At 45.0% G+C, this 23164-nt stretch overlaps 1 protein-coding gene across 1 annotated transcript in view; it reads right to left on the bottom strand.

Annotated features, from left to right (window-relative positions):
• The window catches only part of LOC132832946 (butyrophilin subfamily 3 member A2-like), a 408440-nt gene that overhangs the window by 250816 nt on the left and 134460 nt on the right, over window positions 1-23164 (bottom strand). The gene's annotated exons all lie outside the window — the stretch shown is intronic.

The following is a 23164-nucleotide window of genomic DNA, read 5'->3' as shown; positions in this document are numbered from 1 at the left end:
GTCACCGGGTGAGGAATATTTTAATCTGAAATCATTTCTTCATCCCCCCCACGTATGGGGAAAACAGGACCCCTCGCTAACATTGGGAATGTTTTGGTCCGAGATGAGCCGGAATGTGGGTTATTGGAATGAAAGAAATTCTGGAGGGAAGTTGTGAAAGAAAATGCATTTACAGAAAATGTGAAAGAAAGTGTCCAGCGAGAGGCCACTCAGCCGGTCACTGACGGAGAAACTGGAAAAGTGAGCGCCAGTGTCATCCCACCTTCCCCCTTTTGGGATGTGGCCCTGTAAGATGTGGGACATTTCCCAGTATGTTTAAACCTTGAAGGTTTCTGCCCCCATTCCGTTTTCAGGCAATGAGTAGCAGACCCCAAACTCCCAACACTGAGTGAAAAATATTCTCCCTACATTCTCTCCCCCCGATCTCTGTTGGTACATAACTCACTGAAAGACAATTACATTTTATTTTTGGTGGTGGTTTCTCAGCCTTTACACACACTGCCCTCTGCATGGGGGGAATTGCCCGTCAGACCACTTTTGAATCTTCCCCCTCACACCCTGCACCTATGCCCTTTAGTTTTGAACTCCCTTACCCTGGCTATTCGCCCTCTCCGTGCTCCTCTGTAGAGTTGCCCCTCAGCCTCTGCCGCTCCAGGGAGGGAAGGCCCAGCCTGTCCCTGTGGCTCAAGACCTCCATTCCCAGCAACATCCCTGTGAAACTTTTCTGAATCATTTCAAGTTTAGCAGCATCTTTCCTACAGCAGGGAGACCAGAGTTGAGAGCAATATTCTCAAAGTGGCCTCACCAATGTCCAGTGGGGGATCTGGGTTCAAATCTCATGAGAATATTAATTCAGTTTATAAATCAGGAGAGTGAAGCTTGTCTTAGTCATGGTGACCCATCCGGTTTCACCAATGTCCTTTTGGGGACCAATCTGCCACCCTTGCCTTCCATGTGACTCCAGACACACAGCAATATGGTTGGCCCTTCATTGCCATCTGAAATGGCTGAGCAAATCACTTACTTCAAGGGCAATTAGGAATGGGATGGGCAATAAATGCTCGTCAACTTCTTGGAAAGAACTTTTAAAATTGAATGTGCTGATGAGATTAAAAACTAATAATGGGAGACAGTGGGAAGGCTGACCATAATCAGATTTCGTATCCATCAGTTCCAAGCTGATGTGTTGAAGGATGCTGAGGGAAGTAATGATGGAAATTGCAGAGGCACTGGCTGTAATCTTCCTCTCCTTTCAAACAGTGGGGACAGACAACTGGAGAATTTTAAACGTTGGTTCAAAAGAGGGTTTCAGGATGAACACAGCAACTGCACGCCAGTCGGTGTAACCTCAATGGTGTGGAAACTTCTAAAGCCAAAGGGGGCAAGGAACCTCAGCTGCATGGAGAGATTGGAGACGTTGGGACTATTTCTGTTGGAGAAGAGGAGGAAAAGAGGAGATTTGATGGAGTTTTGAAAATCACGATTTTGGCAGGAGTTAATAAGGGAACATTGAAAACAGAAGACAGTTTGAAATAAGCGATAAAAGAAATGATACCAGAAACCTTTTACACTGTGGTTTTGGTTCACAGCGGGTTCAGTGAAACAGGTTATCTGAGGGTACAATGGCATCTCGATCACTGGGGCAGTGGGTCGAGGAATGGCAGATGGAGTCTAATTCTGATAAATGTCAGTGTAGCATTTTGGTAAAACAAACCAGGGCCGGACTGACACAGTTAATTGTAGGACCATAGGAAGTGTTGTCAAACAGAGAGGTCAGGGGAAAAGGTACACTTTTGCTTGAAAGTGGTGTCACAGGTAAACAGGATGGTGAAGGCAGTGTTTGGTATGTTTGCCTTCATCATCAGTGCATTGAGGACAGGAGTTGGGACGTCATGTCACAGGTGTACAAGACATTGGTATGGCCACATTTGGAGGACTACGTCCAATTCTGGTCACCCTGCCATAGGAAGGATGGTATTAACCTGGAAAAGGTGCAAAAACAATTAAAATGAGACCGGAAGGTTTGAGATGTAAGGAGAGGCTGGATCGACACGGAGTATAGGAGGCTGAGGGGTGACTTTATGGAAGTTTATAAAATCATGAGGGGCGCAGATAGAGCGAACAGACCAGGTCTTTCCTCATAGCAGGGGAATCCAAAACTAGAGGGTATCAGTTTATGGGGAGGAGAAAGATTCAAAAGCAACTTGCGGAGTCAACTTTTTCTCCCAGAAGTTGGTTTGCTAATGGAACAAGCTGACAGATGAAGTGGTGGAGGTGGAGAGCAGAATGAGGAATAAACAGCGTTAGAGCAGCAACAGGGAATCCCTGTGACAATGACTTCTTCCATTTCTGAAAGAAATAACTTAAAAGTTGAAGATCTAAATTTGAAGTTCGAAATTAGAGAAAGGTTAATTTTGATGGTATTAGGCAAGAATTTTCAAAAGCTGATTAGGGGCAGATGTTCACAGGTAAAGGGACGGCTGGAAAGTGGGAAGCCTTCAGAAATTAGATAATGTGAGTTCAGTGACAGTATATTCCTGTTAGGGTGAAAGGAAAGGGTGGTAGGTATAGGGAATGCTGGATAACCTGAAGAAATTGAGGGTTTGGTTAAGGAGAAGGAGGAAGCATATGTCAAGTATAGACAGGATAGATTGAGTGAACCCTTAGAAGAGTATAAAGGTGGTAGGAGTATACTTCAGAGGGAAATCAGGAGGGAAAAAGCAACATGAAATAGCTTTAGCAAATAGAATTAAGGAGAATCCAAAGAGTTTTTATGAATGCATTAAGGACAAAAGGGTAACTCGGGACTGATTAGAGCCCCTCAAAGATCAGCAAGGCGGCCTTTGTGTGGAACCACAGGAAATGGGGGAGATACTAAATGAGCATTTTGCATCAGTATTTACTGTTGAAAAAAACATGGAAGATATAGAATGAAGGGAGATAGATGGTGACATCTTGAAAAATGTCCATATTACAGAGGAGGAAGTGCTGGATGTTTTGAAACGCATAAAAGTGGATAAATCCTCAGGACCTGATCAGGTGTACCCTAGAACTCTGTGGGAAGGTAGAGAAGTGATTGCTGGGCCTTTTGCTGAGATATTTGTATCATCGATAGTCGTAAGTGAGGTGCTGAAAGTCTGAAGGTTGGCTAATGTGGTGCCACTGTTTAAGAAAGATGGTAAGGACAAGCCAGGGAATTATAGACCAGTGAGCCTGACATCGGTGGTAGGCAAGTTGTTGGAGGGAATCCTGAGGGATGCGATGTACATATATTTGGAAAGGCAAGGACTGATTAGGGATAGTCAACATGGCTTTGTGCATAGGAAATCATGTCTCACAAACTTAGTTTTTAGAAGAAGTAACAAAGAGGATTGATGAGGGCAGAGTAGTTGCTGTGATCCATATGGACTTCAGTAAGGTGTTCAACAAGGTTCCCTGTGAGAGACTGGTTATCAAGGTTAGATCTCATGGAATACAGAAAGAACTAGCCATTTGCCAGAGGAAGTGGTGGAGGCTGGTACAATTGCAACATCGAAAAGGCATCTGGATGGGTATATGAATAGGAAGGGTTTGGAGGGATATGGGCTGGGTGCTGGCAGGTGGGAATAGATTGGGTTGGGATATCTGGTCAGCATGGATGAGTTAGAATGAAAGTCTCTTTCTGTGCTGTACATCTTTGTGACTCTATGACCCGATGATGCTGATCATGTCTCATTGTTGTCATTGTCCTTTGTTCATGATCTCCGTCCCTGTTGGAGGCAGTTCTATTGTCCCTCTTACAGGAAAGATGTTGTGAAACTGAAAGAAGTTCAGAAAAGATTTACAAGGATATTGCCAGGGTTGGAGGGTTTGAGCTATTGGGAGAGACATAATAGGCTGAGGCTGTTTCCTTGGAGCTTTGGAGGCTGATGGGTGACCTTATAGACGTTTATAAAATCATGAGGAGTATAGATAGGATAAATAGATGAGGTCTTTTCCCTGGGGTGGGTGAGTCTAGAAGTAGAGGGCATCAGATTAGAGTGAGAGGGGAAAATTTAAAAGGACCTAAGGGACAACTTGATGTATGAACAAAAAAAGCCTGTGTCTGGTGTTGGTTTGAAATACTCACAACAACAGTCACTTTAATCGAGGCTCCATTTGGACCATTTCTCTCGTTATCATGGGATTTTTATTTGTATCACTGTCTACTTCCTCCAGTCCAAAGCCCACCTTTACTCTGGGCGGCACAGTGGCACAATGGTTCACGCTGCTGCCTCACAGCGCCAGAGACCCAGGTTCTATTCCCACCTCAGGCAACTGTCTGTGCGGAGTTTGCACATTTTCCCGTGTGTCTGCGTGGGTTTCCTCTGGATGTTCTCTGGTTTCCTCCCAGAGTCTTAAAATGTGCAGGTTAGGTGAATTAGCCATGCTAACTTGCCTATAGTGTGAGGGGAAGGGGTAAATGTAGGGCAATTGGTCTGGATGGGTTGCTTTTCGGAGGGTCGGTGTGGACTTGTTGGGCCGACACTAAGTAATCTAATCTAATGTTCAGTGAGAGGGGTTGAAGTCCCTCAGAGGGTGAGTCTGGTGAATAGATCATCAGCAACAAGGAACTGGCGGAGGTAGAGAATACGTGTGTCTGTTTTCACTGGAGAAGACACAACTGAAATCTCAAAAATATTTCGAATCCTTGATAGAGGTTTGGGGGAGGGTGAAACTGCTGAGAATCCCAATGACTGGGCAAAAGGTACTGGGAAAACCATGAAAACCGAATATCCCAAGTCCTCTGGACCTGGTGGGCTGTCTCCCAGGGTCTTCAATGTAGTGGCTGCAGAGATAGTGGATGCGACGGGCGTGAACCTTCCCAAATTTTCCAAGGGTCTGGAAAGATTCCAGGAGATTGGAACATCACTAATGTGACATCTCTGTCCAAGGAAGAATATTCACAGAGAGCAGGAAACTAGGGGCCAGTGAGCTGAAGGTTTTGAAACACAGCACAAAAACACAGCTTTCTTGTTGAGCAATAACCCGCAAACCACAAGCTGGGAAATAACTTACTTTAACCCAAGAAAAAGCACACAGAGTACAAGAGCAGGAGAAGGATGATGAGCTTGTATATGACAGGAGTTAGAGCTTGGCTGAAGTGGTGTGTGCCGTTCTGGGTGCCATGTAATGAAGAGAATGGGAATGCACTGGACAGAGAACAGAAGAGATTGACAAGAATGGTTCCTGAAACAAGAACCTTCAGTTGTGAAGAAAGATTAAACAAGTTGGGGCTAATTTCCTTGGGGGGCAGAAATCGAAGAGGAGATTTAATGGAAGTCTTCAAGATAATGAACAGTTTGGAAAGAGTAGACAAGGAACATTGGTCCCAGCTTTGAATGGCCGAAGAGCCAGGGGCCACTGTTTTAAAGGAATTTGCAAAACAAGCAAATTCAAAGTGAGAGGAAAGGTTTTGACTCAGTGAGTGGCTCAGACCCGGTGTATACTGCCTGGGGGTGTGGTGGAGGAAGATTAAATTTGCACATTAAACAATGTACAGAGTTATGAGGAAATGAGAAGGTATCGACACTGAGTTAAAATGCTCAGAGAGCAGTGCTAAACATAATGGGCTGAATGGCCACTTTCTGCACTGGAACAATTCTGTGAATCTGTAATTAATCACATTCACAAAGTGAAAGGGGGAGATTTTTGAAGAGGAAAAGGGACGACTCTTTAGAACTGAAATGAGGAGGAAATTCTTCAGACAGAGAGTGGTTAATCTGTGGAACACATTGCACAACAGGGTCCACAGCAGTGGAGGCCAAGTCATTGAGTGTGTTTTAGACAGAGATAGGTAAGTTCATAACTAGTCAAAGGTTAGTGGGTGAAGGCAATCGAATGTGGCTGATAAACATGACAGTCATGATCGATGGGCTGAGTGGTCTAATTCTGCTCCTATCTTACAATCCTATGGTCTCTAACATACTTTAATTGTTCAGTTTGCTTTTTCCACTGAGCCTGATCACTTTGAGAAGTGGACTTTCTGTTCCATTCCTGAACCTGTTTACATTTTGTTCATCATCTCACCCACAAATCATTATTATCTGTCATCTCAAATTCCCCAACTTGTAAAAACGTGCTCCACAAGAACAGTCACAGGACTGAGCATGACTGACATTAGAACATAGAACATAGAAAAATACAGCGCAGTACAGGCCCTTCGGCCCTCGATTTTGCGCCGACCAAATCCTACCTAACCTACACTAGCCCAATAACTTCCATATGCCTATCCAATGCCTGCTTAAATGACCATAAAGAGGGAGAGTTCACCACTGCTACTGGCAGGGCATTCCATGAACTCACAACCCGCTGCGTAAAGAATCTACCCCTAACATCTGTCCTATACCTACCACCCCTTAATTTAAAGCTGTGTCCCCTAGTAACAGCTGACTCCATTAGCGGTGAAAGGTTCTCAGTGTCTACCCTATCTAAACCCCTAATCATCTTATACACCTCTATCAAATCTCCCCTAAACCTTCTTTTCTCCAATGAGAACAGGCCCAAGTGCCTCAGCCTTTCCTCATACGATCTTCCTACCATGCCAGGCAACATCCTGGTAAACCTCCTCTGCACTCGTTCCAATGCCTCCACATCCTTCCTATAGTATGGCGACCAAAACTGCACACAATACTCCAGATGAGGCCGCACCAGAGTCTTATACAACTGCAACATGACCTCAGGACTCCGGAACTCAATTCCTCTACCAATAAAGCCCATGACACCATATGCCTTCCTCACAGCACTATTTACCTGGGTGGCAACTTTCAGAGATCTGTGTACATGGACACCAAGATCCCTCTGCTCATCCACACTACCAAGTAGCCTACCATTAGCCCAGTAATCCATCTTCTTGTTACTCCTACCAAAGTGAATGACTTCACACTTAGCTACATTGAATTCCATCTGCCACCTTTCTGCCCAGCTCTGCAACCTATCTGTATCCCGCTGTAACCTGCCACATCCTTCTTCACTGTCCACAACTCCACCGACCTTTGTGTCATCCGCAAACTTGCTCACCCAGCTTTCAAGCCCCTCCTCTAGATTATTTATAAAGATGACAAACAGCAACGGTCCCAAAACAGATCCCTGCGGTACACCGCTAGTAACTGCACTCCAAGATGAACCTAGTCCATCAACTACTACCCTCTGTCTCCTTCCAGCCAGCCAATTCCTAATCCAAACCTCTAATGCACCCTCAATGCCATACCTCCGTAGTTTTTGCATTAGCCTACCATGGGGTACCTTATCGAACGCCTTGCTAAAATCCATATACACCACATCTACTGCTTTACCCTCATCCACCTCCTTAGTCACCTTCTCAAAGAACTCAATAACGTTTGTGAGGCACGACCTGCCCTTCACAAAACCATGCTGACTATCCTTGATCATATTATTCCTATCCAGATGTTCATAAATCTTATCCCTTACAATTCTCTCTAAGACTTTGCCCACAACAGAAGTGAGACTCACTGGCCTATAGTTACTCGGGCTGTCCCTACTCCCCTTCTTGAACAAGGGGACCACATTCGCTATCCTCCAGTCTTCTGGTACTATTCCCGTTGACAATGACGACATAAAAATCAAGGCCAATGGCTCTGCTATCTCCTCCCTAGCTTCCCAGAGGATCCTAGGGTAAATGCCATCAGGCCCAGGAGACTTATCTATTTTCATCCTTTCCAGTATTCCCAAAACCTCCTCCCTACATACTTCAAGGCCATCCATTCTAATCACTTGTGACTCAATATTCACACCAGCAACAGAGTCCCGTTCCTGAGTGAATACTGACGAAAAGTATTGATTTAGTGTCTCACCAATCTCCTCCGCCTCCACGCACAACTTCCCACTACTATCCTGGACTGGACCGATACCTACCCTAGTCATCCTTTTATTCCTGACATACCTATAGAAAGCCTTGGAGCTGATTCTTTAAAACAAAACCAGGTCTGCCATGTCTTTACATTGAAGGATGCAGGAAGCAGAAAGGAGGAAGTTACTTGTGGAAAACTCTCAGAGGGGGGGAATGGTCCTCCTGCACAATCGCAGTTTCACGTCTGTTTTTAAATCAACAAAGAAATCATTGCAAGAAAATCCGAGTCTATTGTTATACTTAGATACTTTGTAGGTTCATTTTGGGGGTAAAATGTGCATTTAACATTAAAACACTACAAAACCCCAGTTAACAAAAATATCTAACTCAACATCTACAAAGTAAATCTTTTGCAATGTACAGACATTTCATTTGAATCTCCTGCCTCCTCTTAAGCTGCAATGAACATGTTGTTAACAAATACATTCACATCCTCATAACAAATCCCAGTGATTTCATCACACACAATCATTCAAGAAGTAAAAACAGAAAATTCTGGAAATATGAGGGGATTGTGTTTGGCCATGAGGTCACAGATTGGAGCTGGATATACTTCTGCTGCTGCTGATGGCCCACACCACCTCATGGATTCCCTGAACTGAGTTCTTTGATCTTTTGGAAAGCTATCCCATTCAGCATGGTGATAGTGCTGCACAACACAACAGAGGGGATTGTCAATGTGATGACTGGACTTTCTCTCCAAAAGAGCTGTGTTCTGGTCCCTTCTTCTGATGCTACCATGGTCAGTTGTATTTCTGACGGCTGGGTCAGTGGCGATGAGGTTAACTATCTGTTTTGCTCTTGCTGGTTCCTTCACCATCTGTCACTGACCAAGTCAAACTGTTTGATCCTTTAAGACTGAGCTAGTTCAATGGATAATGGTGCTCACCAGCCAGCTCTTGGTGATGGACATTGAAGTCCAGACTTAGAATACCTTCTGTACATTTTCCACCCTCAGTGATTGTTCCAGTTGACTCTTTGGCCAGATTGAATCAGTACCTATGAGACATAGTGGGGTCCCAATTCATTGCCAAGATCCCCAGGGCAACTCATTCCTGCCTCTATACCACTGCACTGTAACCTCTGGTGATGTGTCCTGTTGAATGATGAGGTTGCTGTCTCGGACAGAGGATTAACAGGCTGTTGATCGATGACTCTGTGGAATAGCTCTCCCAATTCTGGCAAAGCCCTGAGTCATTAGTATGGAATGTTTCGCTTGTTGACAGGACTGTGTGTGCCATTGTCATTTCCAGTGGCTGGATTAATGCCAGTGGTCCATCTGATTTAATTCTTTATTGGTCGTTTCTGCAGTGGGAGAGTTGAGGGATGTCTGACACATTAGTCAGAGCATTGGCCTGGACTCATGGATGACACTTACAGTGACATCAACACTGCCTTCCCCTTTGATAACTGGTTACTTTTCAAACTGTAGGGAGGTAGACATTGGTATTTCTTAATGCTCAATGTGTGATTAAGAACGCCTGCAGAAGGAATGTCCTGAGGTAACAGGGTTAATTGCAGGAAAGTTGTGATTTGCACAACAGTTAAAACTAAATGAAACAAAACAGAGAAGCTACTCCTGCTCAGAGGGCAATCTATGGACACCATGACTGCAGGAGGGAATCAATGTTGTGGATGAATGGATTGAAATGGTTATCAATGATGTCACACCAGAAACTCGACAAGATATAAAATTCCACAAGATTCATCTTCAGGATCTTTCAGTCCAAAATCTTCAAAGATGAACGCAGCATAAGGTTTGAACACTGGACATCCAGAGACAGACATTGCTGGTGAGAATCACAGCTAAATTCCACCAATAATTGGTATATATAGTTGAGTTGTGAGGTTTAATGTGCTTTCTTGAGGAGTCGTATTTTGGTTCCTGCGAGCAATAACGTTTAAGTAATTGTTTCAGTATTTGTTTATCTGTGATATTTCTGAATAAGTAACCAAATTAATGGTAACTTCTGGTGGCTTGCACAGAATCTTTGTGTCAGAGGGAGGAACATGGGTTGAAAACAACTGTCGGAGTCATTACAAAGGAATGAGAGCAGAGCCGGCTGGAGTGGACTGAGAAAGGAGATCCAGCAGAAAGAGTGGTTGAGAAACAATGGCAGACATTGAAGAAAATGGTCAATGGCTGACAGGAAAATAAATTCCAGTGAAGAAGAGTATTCTAGAAAGGGATAAGCAAACTATGTTTATCTAGGGATATTAAGGATAGCATCAAATGAAAAGGATAAAATATATATCATGTGGCAAAGATCTGTGGCAATCCAGAGTTGGGAAGTTTTAAAAATCACAAACTAAAATCTAAAGAGGAAGAAAATAAATGTTCAGAGAAATCTTGGAAATAATGTCAATATGGACAACAAGGATTTCTTCAAATATATAAAATTAAGGAAGAAGCAAAAGTGAAGTTACGTCCCTTAGAGAATGAGGCTGGGGAAAGAATAAACAGGAATTAGGAAATGGCAGCTGAGTGGGAAAAAAAAATTTAAAGTGTCTTCATGTGAGAAGACACTGATATCATTCAAAATAATATTAAATATTCAAGGACAAGAGGAGAAGAAATAAATACAATAACTATCACGAGAGAAACATTGCCTGGGAATTTAATGGAGCTAAATGCTACATAGAATCTAAACATAGATTGATAAAGCCCTTTGACCCAATTGGGTGCTGCCTGGCATATGGCAGGAGGTAGTTACCAAGATAGAAGATGCTTTGGCACTAATCTTCCAGGAATCTTAGATTCTGGAAAAGTTCCAGAGAATGGGAAAACATAAGATCTTTATTTTAAAATGGAAAGAGATGGAAAACAGGTTACTCTTAGGCAGTTAGTTTAAAACCTGCTATCAGGAAATGGTTCGCATCAGCCATAAAAGATGCAATGGCAAAGTATAACATGACCAAGCAACGTCAGCTTGATTTCATGAAGGGGAAATTATGCCTGACAAGTTTACTCGGATTTTTTGAGGCGATTATATGCAGGATAGATAAAGGGAAAGCAGATAATGGAATTAAACTTGGATTGTGAGAAGGTACTTTGTAAGGTGCCACAGATTAAGCAGCTTCATCAGATAGAGGTAGTATATTAGAATGGATAGACAATCGGTAAACTAGAAAATCAGAGGAGGAGAGACAAAGGGGAGGGGACGGTGCTGGGGAGAAGGTAACTGAGAGTGTACTGGTGGATGGAGGTGGGGGTAATGGTGATAGGTCAGAGGGGAGGGTGGAGTGGATAGGTGGAAGGAAGATGGATAGGTAGGACAGGTCTTGAGGGCGGTGCTGAGCGCAAGTTTGGAACTGGGATAAGGTTAGAGGAGGAGAAATAAGTAAATCCACATTAGGGCCATGGGTTGGAGGGTCCCAAGGTGGAAGATGAGGCATGTTTCCTCCAGGCGTTGGGTGGTAAGGGAGTGGTGATGGAGGAGGCGCGGGATCTGACATTTTCTACAAACCCACCAACTCCCACAGCTACCTGAATTTCACTTCCCATACCCCTGCACTCGAACCCCACTCCTCCAACAACAAGAAGGACAGAACCTCCCCCGCCCCACCGGTCCTCCCTTCCACCCCACCAACCTCCGTACACATCACATCATCCTCCGCCATTTCTGCTATCTACAAATGGACACCCACCACCAGAGATATATTTCTCTCCCCATCCCATCCATTTTCCATAAAGACCATTCCCTCCCCGATTACCTCTCCAAGTCCACCTCCCCTCCGCCACCAACAGTCCATGCTCCCGTCCCAGCACCTTCCCCTGCCACCGTAAGAATTACAAAACTTGCGTCCACATCTCCCCCCTCATCTCCGTCCAAGGCCCCAAAGGAGCCTTTCCACATCCATCAAAATTTCACCTGCATTTCCACACATGTTATTCACTATATCCGTTGCTCCCAATGCGATCTCCTCTACACTGGGGAGCCAGGACACCTACTTGCAGAACACTTCAGAGAACATCTCCGAGACACCAGCACCAACCAACTCCACCATCCTGTGGCCGAACATTTCAACTCCCCCTCCCAATCTTCCAAGGCCGTGCAGCTCCTGGGCATGCTCCATTGCTAGACCCTTAAAATCCTACACCTGGAGGAAGACCACCTCATCTTTTGCCTTGTGACCCTCCAACCCCATGGCATCAATGTGCATTTCACCTGTTTCCTCATCTCCTTCCCCCACCTTATCCCAGTTCCAACCTTCCAGCTCAGCACCGCCCTCATGTCCTGTCCCATCTGTCCATCTTCCTTCCCGCTTGTGAGAAACAAAGCTCACTCACTTCAATAATTTCAGTCCGAGACAAAATCTGAATCAGTAGTGTCCTTTATTTAACTCCTGCAAGAGGGTGTGAAGTCCACTGTCTGTCTTTCTGTACAAGGCAAGGGACTCACACACCGAATTCAACAAATACTCGATACTTATATAATTTGGTTCCTATTGTTTTTTTTATTTCATTGTTCCCCCCCCCGCCCCGTTTACATCCTCCACTTCCCTAAGACCGGTACCCATTACTCCTGTTTATCTCTTGCCTTATCCAGCCTTGTCTGTGACAAAATGTTGATTTCTGGCCTCACAAGGTCGTTTGACCTCATCCTGCTGTAGGTCATTGTTAGGCATATCCTTTCCTTACCATTATCTACTCCCTCCATCTGTGCTGCCCCTCTCATACAGATCATTAAGACCCTTTTAATTGGGGTTTGTTCCTGTGTTTCAGTAAAAGTGGGAAATAGATGTTTATACCTACTGTTTGTACAGGCGTATCTAGCTTAACTGCCTCCCCACACAGCATCTTATCTAGTCGCATGTAATATCTACCATTGTTTTGCAGTCCCGTTTCTTTCTTGCATACAATTTTAGCTAATACAAAAAAAATTATGTATTTCCTCCATATAGTTTCCATTCTTGTTGACTCAGCTCTTGGCTGAAACAATTACACACTGATGTGAGTTCATTTACTTTGTATAAGCAATTATAATTGCAAAAGTAACATTAAATTACCTGTATCCCACACCGCCCTTCCGCCCCATACCCCCTTCCATTTATCTCTCCACGCCCGAGCTCCCAGCTTCATTCCTACTGAAGGGCTTTTGCCCGAAATGTCGATTGCCCTGCTTTTCAGATGTTGCTTGACCTGCTGTGCTTTTCCAGTGCCACACTCTTGACTCTGATCTTCAGAATCTGCGGGCCTCACTTTTGTCTAATAAATCAGAGGGTTGGGATAACAGGGACATTTTCAAAATGGATATTAGTGAAGTACCATAGGAATTACTGCTGAGCTACAATTAATAATCTATATCAATGACTTGTCTGAGGAAAATTAATGTAATGTTGCCAAGTAGGTGGAAAAGCAAGTGGTGAGATTGACATAAAAATCTTGCACAGGGAGAGAGGAAGTTCAGTGAGTAGGCAAAACTTGTCACAAGGAATATAGTGTGGGACAATGTGAGGTCATGCACTTTGGTAGAAAGAATAGAAGAGCACAATATTATTCTTAAATGGAAAAAAATAGACTGTAGAAAGCAACAGCACACAGAGACCTTGGGCAGGAATCACAAATTCAATGGGAAGTCAATTGGAATATTGCCAAGAGAATGTGAAAGCAAGGAAGTTTTTGCTTAAAAGCACGAGTCAGATCACATATGGAATGCTGTGAACAGGTTTGGCCCCTTTATCAAAGGAAAGGTATACTGACATTTGACATCTATTGAAATCCTGCCAGTCTTGTCTCTCTCTCAAACCTCATTTCTGTAATAGCTACAACATCATAGTATTTTGTATTTGTATTAATCCAAGCTCTAAGGTCACCTGCCTTACCAGTTGTACTCCTCACATGAAAACAAGAATATCTCCAGTGGACCACCTTTCCTACCATGTTCAGGAACCTCTCCCTGTCCATTCTTCCACTTAGCATTACTGCCATTTTACGTGTTGACCTATTGCTCTGGTGCCCGCACATCTTGTTCGGATATTTGAGGTTCCCCTCTAATCTGTATGTATCACCACTTCGACCGGGACAACACATCCATTTTAGGACAAGTCAAACACAGACACGCACGACAATTCCGAGAAGCATGGCATTCCAACTGGAACTCTATCAACAAACACATCAAGTCAGAACCCATGTACACCACCTGAGAAAAAGAACAGGAAATGACATCACCACAGGAAGTGATACCACCAACCTAAAGAAACCCAAACATATAAATAGAAAGCAGGCATCAGCAGCAGTGCTTCACCTGGAGGCCCATTGTAGATGTTACCTAGTAGGGTAACTAAACATTTGGAAATGAACCTCCCAACTCAGCGAGCAAACCTACATCCAGAACATCAACTGGAGCTACAAATCTCAAATCTCACTAATTGATGTACTTAGCTGTGCTATCTTCCTGTTCCACACTCTAACCTTCGAAGTTAAAAATCACGTAACACTAGGTCATAGTCCAACAGGTTTAATTGGAGGCACTAGCTTTCGGAGCAGTGCTCCTTCATCCAGTGGTTGACCGCCCGATGAAGGAGCGGCGCTCCGAAATTACTGCTTCCAATTAAACCTGTTGGACTATAACCTGGTGTTGTGTGATTTTTAACTTTGTACACCCCAGTCCAACACTGGCATCCCCAAATCTAATCTTCGAACTTTTCTATCTCTGTGGCTGACATCTCTATCTTCTTGACATCATTCAATGCTTTAGGCTCACCCACTTTATGACAGAGAATTCCACAGGCTTCCAACAGTCTGGCACCTGGGGCTCCCCTTCCCTATACCTGGGAGGTTTCTGTTACAAAGTCTTTCCATTTCTTTCTCCAACAGACGCGAAAAGAGTAAACATGTTCACAACAACAGCTCCTTCCTGAAAAATTAACTTTCACTTTTCAGTGAATTTACAAATAGAGCGATGACCCTCGGAGCTTTTTCAGGCACACGGTACAGGACCGCCACCGGCTGGCGGGGAACGGTACTGCAGCCCAAAATCTCAGTCATGATTCTATCGACCTGATAGTATCGTCACACAATCATATCCTGGGAATGCCGGAAATCAGAAATAAAATCACAAAATCCTCCGCCGGTCAGGATTTGTATCTAATTTATTTACGATTTGGTTGTGATGTTACAAAGTATAGTCTCAGAATTTAAAGACACATTTTGATTTGGAGCATCCTACATTATTATATTTCAGAAGCAATTGACTGTAGGGATTAGAGGTCGGTAGCCAGTGGTGGGCCGCAAGGTTTGATGCTGGGTCCACTGCTTTTCATCATTTATATAAATTTTTAAGTGTGAACATAGGAGGTACAGTTCATAAGTTTGCAAGTGTCACCAAAATTGAAGGTGCAGTTGACAGTGAAGAAGGTTACCTCAGAGTGTGATGGGCTCTTCATCAGATGGGCCAATGGGCCAAGGAATGGCAGATGGAGTTTAATTTAGATACATGCAAGGTGCTGCATTTTGGAAAAGCAAATTAGGGCAGATCCGATACACTTAATGGTAAGGTCCTGGGGAGTGTTGCTGAACAAAGAGACCTTGAAGTACAGGTTCATGGTTCCTTGGAAGTGGAGTCGCAGGTAGATAGGATAGTGAAGAAAGCGTTTGATATGTTTTCCACTATTGGCCAGTACATTGAGTATAGGAATTGGGAGCTCATGTTGTGGCAGTAGAGGATATTGGTTAGGCCACTTTTGGAATATTGTGTGCAATTCTGGTCTCCCATCCTATGCAACTTTAAAGAGTTCAGAAATGATTTACAAGTTTGTAGGCCAGGTTGGAGGGTTTGAGCTATAGGCTGGGGCTGTTTTCCCTGGAGCATTGAAGACTGAGAGAGACCTTATAAGGTTAATAAAATCATGAGGGGCATGGATAGGGTAAATGAACAAGGTCTTTTTATTGGGGTGCAGAGTCCAGAACTTGAGGGGAAAGATTTAAAAGGGACCGAAGGGGCAACTTTTTCAAGCAGAGGGTGTTGCATGTTGGAAATGAGCTGCCAGAGGAAATGTTGGAGGCTGGTGCAATGACAATATTTAAAGGCATTTGGGTGGGTATATTAATAGGAAGGGTTTTGAGGGATGTCCCTAGTGCTGGCCAATGAAACTGGACTAATTTAGGATATCTGTTTGGCATGGATGAGGTGGACTGAAGGGTCTCTTTCTGTGCTAAAAACCTCTATAACTCTGTTTCATGACATCCTGTTGTCAATGGAGGTTTCTGACCCTAATCCCTGACCAAAACGCTAATACCAGGAAATCCCCGGCAATTACAGACCAGTCAGTCTCACGTCTGTTGTCTGCAATGTGTTAGAAAGGATTCTGAGGGATAGGATTTATGACCATCTCGAAGAGCATGGCTTGATTAAATGCAGTCAGCGTGGTTTTGTGAGGGGCAGGTCATGCCTCACAATCCTTATTGAGTTCTTTGAGGATGTTACTAGACAAGTTGATGAGGGTCGAGCGGTAGATGTGGTGTATATGAACTTCAGCAAGGCATTTGATAAGGTTCTCCATGGTAGGCTCGTTCAGAAAGTCAGGAGGAATGGGATACAGCAAAATTTAGCTGCCTGGATACAGAATTGGCTGGTCGATAGAGATAGCAAGTGGTAGTGGAAGGAGAGTATTCTGCCTGGAAGTCAGTGGTGAGTGGTGTTCCACAGGGATCTGTTCTTGGGCCTCTACTCTTTGTAATTCTGATTAATGACTTGGATGAGGAGATTGAAGGATGGGTTAGCAAGTTTGCAGATGACACAAAGGTTGGAGGTGTCATTGACCGTATAGAGGGCTGTTGTAGGCTGCAGCGTGACATTGACAGGATGCAGAGATGGGCTGAGAGGTGGCAGATGGAGTTCAACCTGGATAAATACAAAGTGATGCATTTTGGAAGATCGAACTTGAAAGTTGAGTACAGGATTAAAGACAGAATTCTTGGCAGTGTGGAGGAACAGCGGGATCTTGGTGTGCAGGTACATAGATCCCTTAAAATTGTCACCCAAGTGGACAGGGTTGTTAAGAAATCATATGGTGTTTTGGCTTTCATTAACAGGGGGATTGAGTTTAAGAGCTGTGAGATCTTGTTGCAGCTCTATAAAACTTTGGTTAGACCGCACTTGGAATACTGTGTCCTGTTCTGGTCGCCCTGTTATAGGAAAGATGTGGATATTTTGGAGAGGGTTCAGAGGAGATTTACCAGAATGCTGCCTGGAATGGAGGGCTAATCTTACGAAGAGAGATTGACTGAGCTCGGACATTTTTCATTGGAAAAAAGAAGGAAGAGAGGGGACTTAATTGAGGTGTACAAGATAATGAGAGGCATAGATAGAGTTGATAGCCAGAGATGTTTTCCTAGGGCATAAATTGTTAACATGGGGGGGTCATAGTTTTAAGCTGTTTGTAAGAAAGTATAGAGGGGATGTCAGAGGTGGGTTCTTTACACAGAGTTGTGAGAGCATGGAATGCGTTGCCAACAGCAGTTGTGGAAGCGAGGTCATTGGCGATATTTAAGAGACTGCTGGACATGCATATGGTCACAGGAATTTGAGAGTTCGTACATTCGGTTTACCTTACATAAGGATCAATGGTCGGCACAACATCGTGGGCTGAAGGGCCTGTTCTGTGCTGTACTGTTCTATGTTCTACCTCCAAGGGGGTGGTCAATGTGATGTCAGGGAGGCCCCACCCCTTTAACAACAGATTCTCAGAAACAGATTTTTATCCCAAGTCCAGAAGAAAGGATAAAGTTTCCCAGTGAATTTATTCCCAGTGAAGGTGTGGAGATGGGACTTGGTGTCTGTGTTGTAAAATGAAACAGTCCCAGATTCATAACTGAGATAAACTCCCATCTTCCTGGGGATCTGACCGACACAGAGAGGGAATTGTGGAGAGGTATTTGTATAAAACTGATCCTCATCCTGCCCCATGGTCCAGAATCCATTCTCCGGGATCAGATTGACCCATCTCTTCCTCTCCACAGACTCTGAGGATACTCCCAGACTCCAGCCCCAATTCCCCCCCACCTCCACCTCCCAGTAATGTCTCCCCGATGTGAATCCCTCTGATCCCAGGGAACAGAGACAGTTTGTAAACCTCTTCTCGGTGTCAGGGAGACTCCTTCGGCTCCGGGTCAATCTCAAACTCTTCAGATCCTCAGAGACCTCGAGCTGGGGATTTGCTGTTTCCACATCCAGGGTCACAGAGACTGGGAGAGAAACACAAAGCATTAGAGTCAGTCCCTGGGTCTGTGGTTAGGTGGTTGGGGGGCGGTTCAGGAATTGTTTATGAGAGAATGTGCTCATCTGCGGGGGTGGGGGGAGATGTTCATGCATGTGTATGTTGGTAGGGAGGGAGATGTGTGTGGGGGAGAGTGTGGTGCTGGAAAAGCACAGCAGATCAGGCAGCATCCGAAGAGCAAGAGCCCTTCATCACGAATTATAAGTCCTTCATCCATTCCTAATGACAGGCTTATGCCTGAAACATCGATTCTCCTGCTCCTCGGATGCTGCCTGACCTGCTGTGCTTTTCCAAAGCCACACTCTTGACTCTGATCTCCAGCATCAGCAATCCTCACTTTCTCATGTGTGTGTAGGAAAGCCTGTGTGTGGGGGAGAGGGGTGTGTGAAGGTTCAGGGAATGTGTATGTGGATTTGGGGAGGGGTGTTTGTGTTGGTGGGGAGAGTGGTGTGGGGAGAACTTGTATGTGTGGGGTTTGTGTATGGGCTGTGTGTGGGGGGGTAGGGAATGTTTGTGTGTGGGGAGGATATGTGTGAGAGTGTAAGTGTGTGGGGGGATGTGTATGTCGGGGCAAGAGAATGCTTCTGTAGGAGATGGAAGGCGTATGTATGAGGTGGAGGGAGCTGTATGTGTGGGAGAGGGAAATGTTTGTGTGGGATGGAGGGGAATGTGTGGGCAGGGTGGAGTTGGATGTGTATTTGGGGGAGGGGATTGTGTTTATGGGTGAGGAGGTTGTGTATGTGGGTGAGGGGGGTGGTTATGTGTGGGGGGGTGAGATGTGTATGGGAGGAGGCTGTGTGTCTTGGGTGGAGGGGGTCATGTGTCTTCGTGGGGCTGAGAAGGATCTGTGTGTGGGGGAGGGGATGTGCGCATTGCGGGGACGGGATGTGTGTTTGTGGAGGGGTTTGTGTGTGTGTGGGGACGGGGGGGACAGAGTGTGGGAGGAAGGGGAAGTGAGTGTGTGTTTTGGGGGTAGAGATATGTTGTGTGTGTGTGTGTGTGTGTGTGTGTGTGTGTGTGTGTGTGTGTGTGTGTGTGTGTGTGGTGGTGCTGGTGTGTGGAGGGGGAGAATGTGTTGTGAGAGGGGATGTGGGTGTGTGGAGGGGGAATAATGTGTGTGAGTGTGTGTGGAAGGGGATATGTGTAGGTTATTGTGGTTATGTGGGAGAAGTATATCTGTATATATTTGGGGAGGTGGAAATGTGGGTTTGGTGATTGGATATGTCTTTGGGGGAGCAAGTGTGTGGGCAGGATTTGTGTGGGGGGTGTGTGCAGGGAGGAAGTGCAGAAAGGGTGATGTGATTATGTGAAGGGAGTGTGTTGGGGGACGTGTGTGTGTGAAGGGGAAATCTGTGTGGGGGGTGTGAGTGGACAGTGTGTGTGCAGGGGGAAAGTGTGTATGTGTGTTTGTGCACGTGTGTGTGTGTGTGTGTGTGTATGTGTCTATATACTTGGGGCGGGATGTGGTTGTGTAGGAGAGAAATGTTTACCTTTGTGGGGGAGGGGGATGTGTGTGTGGGGGACGGAAATGTGTGTGTGTATGTGTGTGTGTGTGTGTGTGTGTGTAGGGGAATGTGTATGTGTGTGACGGAGAGTGAGAGAGGAGGGGTTGTGCGGGGGAGGGGGGTGTATGTGTCGGATTGGGGAGGGTTGTGTGTGTGGAGAAGGGGAATGTGTGTGAGGGAGAGTGGGACATGTGTATGGAGGGGTGTGTATATTGGATAATGGGGTGTGGGGGAGGGGAATGTGTATGTGTGTGAGGGAAGAACGTGTATCTGTTAGGGGGAGGGATGTGTGTGGGGGAGCAGAATGATGTGTGGGATACATGTGAGGGTACAGTGGGATGTTTGTGGGGTGGAGGGGATGTGAGTGTGTGGGGGAGTGGGACGCGTGTGTCGGGGTAGGGGAAGTGTACGTGGGGAGATGTGTTTGAGGGTAGGAGGATGTATATGCGGTCAAGGGGGATGTGTCAGTGGGGGAGGGTGTGTGGGGGCAGAGGGGAATGTGTGTTGGGAGGAGCGGTGTGTGAGTCTGGGGGAGGGTGTGTTTATGTGGGAGGTATGTCTGTAGCATGGTCAGGGATGTGTATTTGGGAGAGGGGAATGTCTGTGTGGGGGATGGGAATGTATGAGTGTGGTGGAGATGTATGAATGAATGTGGGGATGTCCCTCTGCTGCATTGTGTTTGGAGGACAGGCTATGTTTGGGGGGAGGCTGCTGGTGTATGTGTTTGGTGGTGGAGATGTTGGGCGGGGGGAACACACTGCAGGGTGTGTGTGGAACACAGGTATGAGGTGAGGATGTGGGAGTGAGTAAATGCTCGGGGAGCGTGGGCAGCGATTGTGTTTATGTGAGCTTTAGGTGTGAAGTTGAGTGTGTGTGGTGGGGCGCGGTGGTGGTGGTGCTGGGAGGGATGTATGCATTGAGCACATGAATGTGGGACAGCATCATATTGTGAAGTGCAGTTTGAGGCAGGTAATAAATGTGGATCTTGAGGGTGTTCCCAAAAATCTGCAAATTTTTAAAGCATAAATTATTCAAATTCAAGTCCTTCATGTCTCAAAACATTTGGGGGAGGGTGAAACTGATGACAATCCCAATGACTGGGCAAAAGATACTGGGAAAACCATGAAAATTCAAGTTTGACAGTGGCTGCAGAGATAGTGGATGCAATGGGTGTGAATCTTCCCAAACTTTCCCAGGGTCTGGAAAGATTCCAGTAGATTGGAACATCACTAATGTGACATCTCTGTCCAAGGAAGAATATTCACAGAGAGCAGGAAACTAGGGGCCAGTGAGCTGAAGGTTTTGAAACACAGCACAAAAACACAGCTTTCTTGTTGAGCAATAACCCGCAAACCACAAGCTGGGCAGCAACTTACTTTAAGTTGAAAATGTGTTGCTGGTTAAAGCACAGCAGGTTAGGCAGCATCCAAGGAATAGGAAATTCGACGTTTCGGGCATAAGCCCTTCATCCTTGGATGCTGCCTAACCTGCTGTGCTTTAACCAGCAACACATTTTCAACTGTGATCTCCAGCATCTGCAGACCTCATTTTTTACCCGAGCAACTTACTTTAACCCAAGAAAAAGCACACAGAGTACAAGAGCAGGAGAAGGATGATGAGCTTGTATATGACAGGAGTTAGAGCTTGGCTGAAGTGGTGTGTGCCGTTCTGGGTGCCATGTAATGAAGAGAATGGGAATGCACTGGACAGAGAACAGAAGAGATTGACAAGAATGGTTCCTGAAACAAGAACCTTCAGTTGTGAAGAAAGATTAAACAAGTTGGGGCTAATTTCCTTGGGGGGCAGAAATCGAAGAGGAGATTTAATGGAAGTCTTCAAAACCATGGACGGTTTGGAAAGAGTAGACAAGGAACACTGGTCCCAGCTTTGAATGGACGAAGAGCCAGGGGCCGCTGTTTTAAAGGAATTTGCAGAACAAGCAAATTCAAAGTGAGAGGAAAGGTTTTGACTCAGTGAGTGGCTCAGACCCGGTGTTTACTGCCTGGGGGTGTGGTGGAGGAAGTGAAAGGGGGAGAGTTTTGAAGAGGAAAAGGGATGACTTTATAGAACTGAGATGAGGAGTAATTTCTTCAGACAGAGAGTGGTTAATCTGTGGAACTCATTGCACAGCAGGGTCCACAGCAGTGGAGGCCAAGTCATTGAGTGTGTTTTAGACAGAGATGGGTAGGTTCATAATTAGTCAAAGCTTATGGGGAGAAGGCAGTCGAATGAGGCTCATAAACATAACAGTCGTGGAGGAAACCTGATGGGCTGAGTGGTCTAATTCTGCTCCTATCTTACAGTCCTGTGGTCTCTAACGTACTTTAATTGTTCAGTTTGCCGATTTCCACTGAGCCTAATCACTTTGAGAAGTGGACTTTCTGTTCCATTCCTAACCTATTCATACTTTGTTTATCATCTCACCCACAAATCATTATTATCTGTCATCTCAAATTCCCCAACTTGTAAAAACATGCTCCACAAGAACAGTCACAGGACTGAGCATGACTGACATTACTTGGAGCTGATTGTTTAACAAAACCAGGTCTGCCATGTCTTTACATTGACGGATGCAGGAAGCAGCAAGGAGGAAGTTACTTGTGGAAAACTCTCAGGGTGGGGGAGTTGTCCTCCTGCACAATCGCAGCTTTATATCTGCATTTAAATCAACAAGAAATCATTGCAAGAAAATTCAAGTTTATTGTTATATTTGGATACTGTGTATGTTCAGTTTGGGGGTAAAATATTCCATTACACTCCTGACTCCTGTCTTATGGATGGTAGACAGGCTTCGCAGAATCAGACAGTGAGTTACTCACAGCATGATTCCTAACCTTTGACCTTAACATTTAATTTTAACATTAAAACACTATGAAACTCCAATAAACAAAAATATCTAACACAACATCCACAAAGTAAAACTTTTGCAAAGCACAGACATTCATTTGAATCTCCTGCCTCCTCTTAAGCTGCAATGAACATCTTGTTAACAAATATATTCACATCCTCATAACAAATCCCAGTGATTTCATCACACACAATCATTTCAAGAAATAAAAACAGAAAATTCTGGAAATATGAGGGGATTGTGTTTGGCCATGAGGTCACAGATTGGAACTGGATATAATTCTGCTGCTGCTGATGGCCCACACCACCTCATGGATTCCCTGTTCTGAGTTCTTTGATCTTTTGGAAAGCGATCCCATTCAGCATGGTGATAGTGCTGCACAGCACAACAGAGGGGATTGTCAATGTGATGACTGGACTTTCTCTCCAAAAGAGCTGTGTTCTGGTCCCTTCTTCTGATACTACCATGGTCAGATGTATTTCTGACGGCTGGGTCAGTGGTGATGTGGTTAACTATCTGTTTTGCTCTTGCTGGTTCCTTCACCATCTGTCACTGACCAAGTCAAACTGTTCAATCCTTTAGGACTGAGCCAGTTCAATGGATAATGGTGCTCCCAGCCAGCTCTTGGTGATGGACATTGAAGCCCAGACCTTCTGTACATTTTCTACCCTCAGTGATTGTTCCAGTTGACTCTTTGGCCAG

This window comes from Hemiscyllium ocellatum, chromosome 35 (genome assembly GCF_020745735.1).
Source record: "Hemiscyllium ocellatum isolate sHemOce1 chromosome 35, sHemOce1.pat.X.cur, whole genome shotgun sequence".
Taxonomy (NCBI): domain Eukaryota; kingdom Metazoa; phylum Chordata; class Chondrichthyes; order Orectolobiformes; family Hemiscylliidae; genus Hemiscyllium; species Hemiscyllium ocellatum.
The sequence above is the reverse complement of the archived record's forward strand: the minus strand, read 5'-3'. Positions and strand labels throughout refer to the sequence as shown.